This window comes from Pseudophryne corroboree, chromosome 2 (genome assembly GCF_028390025.1).
Source record: "Pseudophryne corroboree isolate aPseCor3 chromosome 2, aPseCor3.hap2, whole genome shotgun sequence".
Classification (NCBI taxonomy): domain Eukaryota; kingdom Metazoa; phylum Chordata; class Amphibia; order Anura; family Myobatrachidae; genus Pseudophryne; species Pseudophryne corroboree.
The window spans coordinates 148,077,759-148,084,407 of NC_086445.1; the positions used below are offsets into that span (position 1 = coordinate 148,077,759).

At 48.5% G+C, this 6,649-nt stretch overlaps 1 protein-coding gene across 1 annotated transcript in view; it reads left to right on the plus strand.

Moving 5' to 3' along the window:
* The window catches only part of LOC135004291 (uncharacterized), a 512,715-nt gene that overhangs the window by 445,950 nt on the left and 60,116 nt on the right, over window positions 1-6,649 (plus strand). The gene's annotated exons all lie outside the window — the stretch shown is intronic.

The window sequence follows — 6,649 nt, forward strand, 5'->3', positions numbered from 1 at the left end:
GGGCTCCCGGCGACCAGCATACCGGTGCCGGGAGCCTGACCGCCGGCATACCGACACTTATTCTACCTCGTGGGGGTCCACGACCCCCCTGGAGGGAGAATAGAATAGTGTGGCGCGCGTAGCGTGGCGAGCGCAGCGAGCCCGCAAGGGTCTCATTTGCGCTCGCCACACTGTTGGTAAGCCGGCGGCCGGCCTCCCGGCACCGGTATGCTGGTCGCCGGGAGGCCGGCCGCCGGGAGATCGTAGTGAATCCATATACACATATACATAGCATATTAAACATGCATACATATATATATATATATATATATATATACACACATACAGTACACATATATATACACATGTATATATATATATCATATGTGTGTGTGCGTGTGTGTGTGTGTGTGTGTGTGTGTGTGTGTGTGTTTATATGTATGTATGTACGTACGTACGTACGTACGTACGTACGTACGTATGTATGTATGTATATACATGTGTATATATGTAGGCACATGGATATATATGTACTATAATTAAAAAAAAGTAAACTTTTATTGCACTTGCAAGTGCCACCAGGAAGACAGCAGGCTGCAGAGGACGCTAGACAGTCATTAATAATACTCATGCAGCTAAAAAAAAAATAAAAATTTTTTTGTTTAGTGGAGGGGGGTTTCTGGGTACTCGGAAACCCCCCCTGGGTGCGCCACTGACTCCTTCGGAAGAAGGGAGTTATAATTATCCCGTACTTGGACGATCTCCTTATAAAGGCGAGGTCCAAGGAGCAGTTGTTAGTCAACGTAGCACTATCTCGGGAAGTGCTGCAACAGCACGGCTGGATTCTTAATATCCCAAAGTCGCAGCTGATTAAAAGTACTCCAGACAAGATTAAGTTTCTTTTTATTTCCAATAAATATTTCACTTTATTCACAATCTTCACTGGGTTTCTAAGAAGCCCTTAGGGATTTTAACCCTTCCCCAGTTATATAACTCTAAATGGTAACAATATATTTATACAAGTAGCTATATAAACATTCTATGCATTTTATTTTATCCACTACTGAGAATCCACGTAGTTCATTCTTTGACCTGCGGGATTCAAATGTTTTCTTAAACGATATGCAGCACTTTCACTAAATTCAACCTACTCAATTGAATATAATTACAGGTAAATACTGAAAACAATCAAATATTCACTAATAATACAGACCCCGGGAAGGAATACTCTTATTTCCTTTTAGTCCCTACCTCGAATGTGGTTACCTTGTTTACAAATGTCTACGCTGCGCAATGTCTAATGGCCATGTCGTTGGTGCACATGAAGTTTCTGTTCTTGGGCATGATTCTGGACACAGAACAGAAGAAGGTGTTTCTCCCGGTGGAGAAGGCCCAGGAATTGTCATCTCTGGTCAGGGACCTCCTGAAACCAAAACAGGTGTCGGTGCATCACTGCACGCGAGTCCTGGGAAAGATGGTAGCTTCTTACGAAGCAATTCCCTTCGGCAGGTTCCATGCAAGGATCTTTCAGTGGGATCTGTTAGACAAATGGTCCGGATCGCATCTTCAGATGCATCGGCTGATCACCCTGTCCCCGAGGGCCAGGGTGTCTCTGCTGTGGTGGCTGCAGAGTGCTCATCTTCTCGAGGGCCGCAGATTCGGCATACAGGACTGGGTCCTGGTGACCACGGATGCAAGCCTCCGAGGTTGGGGGGCAGTCACTCAGGGAAGGAACTTCCAAGGACAGTGGTCAAGTCAGGAGACTTCCCTTCACATAAATATTCTGGAACTAAGGGCCATTTACAACGCCCTGAGTCAAGCAGAACCCCTGCTTCAAAACCAACCGATGCTGATTCAGTCAGACAACATCACGGCGGTCGCCCATGTAAACCGACAGGGCGGCACAAGAAGCAGGATGGCGATGGCAGAAGCCACAAGGATTCTCCGATGGGCGGAAAATCACGTGCTAGCACTGTCAGTAGTGTTCATTCCGGGAGTGGACAACTGGGAAGCAGACTTCCTCAGCAGGCACGACCTACACCCGGGAGAGTGGGGACTTCATCCAGAAGTCTTCACGCAGATTGTAAACCGTTGGGAACGGCCACAGGTGGACATGATGGCGTCCCGCCTCAACAAAAAGCTAAAAAAATATTGCGCCAGGTCAAGGGACCCTCAGGCGATAGCTGTGGACGCACTAGTGACACCGTGGGTGTACCAGTCGGTTTATGTGTTCCCTCCTCTTCCTCTCATACCCAAGGTACTGAGGATAGTAAGAAAGAGAGGAGTAAGAACTATACTCATCGTTCCGGATTGGCCAAGAAGATCTTGGTACCCAGAACTACAAGAAATGATATCAGAGGACCCATGGCCTCTGCCTCTCAGACAGGACCTGTTACAGCAGGGGCCCTGTCTGTTCCAAGACTTACCACGGCTGCGTTTGACGGCATGGCGGTTGAACGCCGGATCCTAGCGGAAAAGGGCATTCCGGATGAAGTGATTCCTACGCTGATAAAGGCTAGGAAAGACGTGACAGCACAACATTATCACCGTATATGGCGAAAATATGTTGCTTGGTGTGAGGCCAGGAAGGCCCCTACAGAGGAATTCCAGCTGGGTCGATTCCTGCACTTCCTACAGTCAGGAGTGACTATGGGCCTAAAATTAGGATCCATAAAGGTCCAGATTTCGGCCCTATCTATTTTCTTTCAAAAAGAACTGGCTTCACTGCCTGAAGTTCAGACGTTTGTTAAGGGAGTGCTGCATATTCAGCCCCCTTTTGTGCCTCCAGTGGCACCTTGGGATCTTAACGTTGTGTTGGATTTCCTGAAATCCCACTGGTTTGAGCCACTTAAGACCGTGGAGCTAAAATATCTCACGTGGAAAGTGGTCATGCTATTGGCCTTAGCTTCGGCTAGGCGTGTGTCAGAATTGGCGGCTTTGTCATGTAAAAGCCCTTATCTGATCTTCCATATGGACAGGGCAGAATTGAGGACTCGTCCCCAATTTCTCCCTAAGGTGGTATCAGCGTTTCATTTGAACCAACCTATTGTGGTGCCTGCGGCTACTAGGGACTTGGAGGACTCCAAGTTACTAGATGTAGTCAGTTCTTTGAAAATCTATGTAGCCAGGACGGCTGGAGTCAGAAAAACTGACTCGCTGTTTATCCTGCATGCGCCCAACAAGCTGGGTGCTCCTGCTTCAAAGCAAACTATTGCGCGCTGGATCTGTAACATGATTCAGCAAGCTCATTCTGCGGCAGGATTGCCGCATCCTAAATCAGTAAAAGCCCATTCCACAAGGAAGGTGGGCTCTTCTTGTGCGGCTGCCCGAGGGGTCTCGGCTTTACAGCTTTGCCGAGCTGCTACTTGGTCGGGTTCAAACACATTTGCTAAGTTCTACAAGTTTGATACCCTGGCTGAGGAGGACCTTGCCTTTGCTCATTCGGTGCTGCAGAGTCATCCGCACTCTCCCGCCCGGTTGGGAGCTTTGGTATAATCCCCATGGTCCTTACGGAGTTCCCAGCATCCACTAGGACGTCAGAGAAAATAAGAATTTACTCACCGGTAATTCTATTTCTCGTAGTCCGTAGTGGATGCTGGGCGCCCGTCCCAAGTGCGGACTCTCTGCAATACATGTATATAGTTATTGCTTAACTAAAGGGTTATTGTTATGAGCCATCTGTTACTGAGGCTCAGTTGTTGTTCATACTGTTAACTGGGTATGGTTATCACGAGTTGTACAGTGTGATTGGTGTGGCTGGTATGAGTCTTACCCTGGATTCCAAATCCTTTCCTAGTAATGTCAGCTCTTCCGGGCACAGGCCCTCATTCCGAGTTGATCGGTCGCAAGGCGAATTTAGCAGAGTTACACACGCTAAGCCGCCGCCTACTGGGAGTGAATCTTAGCTTCTTAAAATTGCGACCGATGTATTCGCAATATTGCGATTACTAACTACTTAGCAGTTTCAGAGTAGCTCCAGACTTACTCTGCCTGTGCGATCATTTCAGTGCTTGTCGTTCCTGGTTGACGTCACAAACACACCCAGCGTTCGCCCAGGCACTCCCACCGTTTCCCCGGCCACTCCTGCGTTTTTTCCGGAAACGGTAGCGTTTTCAGCCACACGCCCCTGAAACGCCGTGTTTCCGCCCAGTAACACCCATTTCCTGTCAATCACATTACGATCGCCGGAGCGAAGAAAAAGCCGTGAGTAAAAATACTTTCATCATAGTAAAGTTACTTGGCGCAGTCGCAGTGCGAACATTGCGCATGCGTACTAAGCGGATTTTCACTGCGATGCGATGAAAAATACCGAGCGAACAACTCGGAATGAGGGCCACAGTTTCCCTAACTGAGGTCTGGAGGAGGGGCATAGAGGGAGGAGCCAGTGCACACCAGATATAGTACCAAATCTTTCTTTTAAGAGTGCCCAGTCTCCTGCGGAGCCCGTCTATTCCCCATGGTCCTTACTGAGTTCCCAGCATCCACTACGGACTACGAGAAATAGAATTACCGGTGAGTAAATTCTTATTATCTGAATATAAAATAGTTAATATGTGAACATGATTATAATGGAACTGAAAAAAACAAACCCTAAAATAGAATTAATAGAGCTATATCATAATATTAGATAAACATTGGCAAATCAATTAGCTACTAAAAAGAAAATAATATTATTTAAAATGTACCTTAACTAAAACAACAGTTAAAAATGCCTAAGGAGGACTTTAAATGCCACCACAAGATGGCGTAGAAAGAACTGGACAAATCGACGAGAGCATAGCGCCTCCTACATTGACACGTACCAGGAAGCAGGTGCCGTCAGTAGACTTCAATGAGGGAGAGCCGCGAATCGCCGGGGAAGCAAGACAGATCCGTATGCGGAAAGGAAAAAACACCGCAGGTAGTTAGATTAGGATTCATGCATATGTGAAGCCCTAAAAAAGCATGCTTAACATGGCGCTAGTAGCATGATGCATCCCGCCAAAAGAGCCTTATCATGTACTGCCCCCACACCCAACCCGATCGCAGGCAATGTCCACCCTTCTGTCCAAGCTACCCTGGACCGGAGGAGCGGGACCCATCACTTCCACTCAGGCTGTCAGTCCGTCCTATGAGAGCCTGCTATCAGCATGGAGGGATCAACGGTGACTGGGACCCGGAAGCTATCTAAGAGGAGGTGAGATCCATTTTCAGCTTATTCTAAATTTGCCGAATCCCTTCCACTCCCATACTGCCCACTTCTTCCCACCACTATTCCCATCCTGCCCCCCTTCTATTACTTCCTGCCTGCCCCCCTACTCTGCACTACTGTTACTCTAATCCTGTCCCCCACTCTCCACTGCTACTTCCATCCTGCCCCTGCTCTCCACCACTACTACTCCCAGTCTGCCCCCCTGCTCCTCCTCCCTTTCTCTCCAGTCTCCCCCTATTCCTCCTCTCTCTCTCTCTTGGCTCCCCCTGTTCCTCCCGTCTCCTTATTTCTCCTCTCTCTCCTATCTTCCCATATTCCACCTCTATCTCTCCCATAAATTTATAAAAATTTACAATATATTAGCCGCCTGCTCATCACAAGTTTGAGTGGCAATGGTGGCAGCATCAGACTGAGATGCAGATTAGCGGCTTGGGGCCGGGAGGTTGATGGCAGTGATTTTGTAGGCTATTGGCAGGGGTGACACCCATTAGTGGTGGCAGTAGCTAGCATTGGCCCAGCAGTGGTTGGAGACATCGGCGGTACTTGACGGACATTATGGTTGCAGTGCCTCACCAGCCACCGTCCTCACTGCACAGCACTGAGTAGTAGTGCCCCTTATGTCCCCAGGAGTGATGCCCCTTGTGAAGTGCCCTCATTAGTAGTGCCCCCATTAGTAATGCCCTTAAAGGTAATGCCCCTGTGTAGTATTGCCTCGAGTAGTAATGTTGCCTGTAGTAATGCCCCCAGTCGTTAGCCCCCTGTAGTTTAGCCCCAGTAGTTATGCCCCCAGTAGTAATGCCCCTGCAGTTATGACCCCAGTAGTTTACCCCCACTTTAGTTTAGTCTCCAAGTGGTAAAGACCCCAGTAGTTTAGCCCCTGTAGTTTAGTCCTCATGTAGTTTGCCCCATGTAGTTTAGCCCCCAGTGGTAATACCCCCTGTAGTTTAGCCCCTGCAGTTAAGCCCCCAGTAGTTTAGCCACCCAGTAGTAATGCCCCAGTAGTTTAGCCCCTGTAGTTATGCTCCCCAGTAGTTTAGCCCCCCTGTAGTAATGCCCCTGTAGTTATGCCCCGAGTAGTAATGCACCCCTGTAGTTATGCCCCCAGTAGTAATGCGCCCTTGTAGTTTGCCCCCAGTAGCTTGCCCCATGTAGCTTGCCCCCAGTAGTTTGCCCACAAGTAGTAATGCCCCCTAGTAGTTTAGCCCCCTTGTAGTTTGCCCCCTTGTAGTTTAGCCCCCAGTAGTAATGCCCCCTGTAGTTTTTCCCCTTATAGTTTAGCCCCCAAGTAGTAATGCCCCCAGTAGGTTAGCCCCTGTAGTTATGCCCCCGGTAGTTTGCCCAAAGTAGTAATGCCCCCCTGTAGTTATGTCCCCAGTAGTAATGCGCCCCTGTAGTTTGCCCCCTTGTGGTTTGCTCCCAGTAGCTTGCCCCCAGTAGTTATCACCATGTAGCTTGCCCCAAGTAATAATGCCCCCAGTA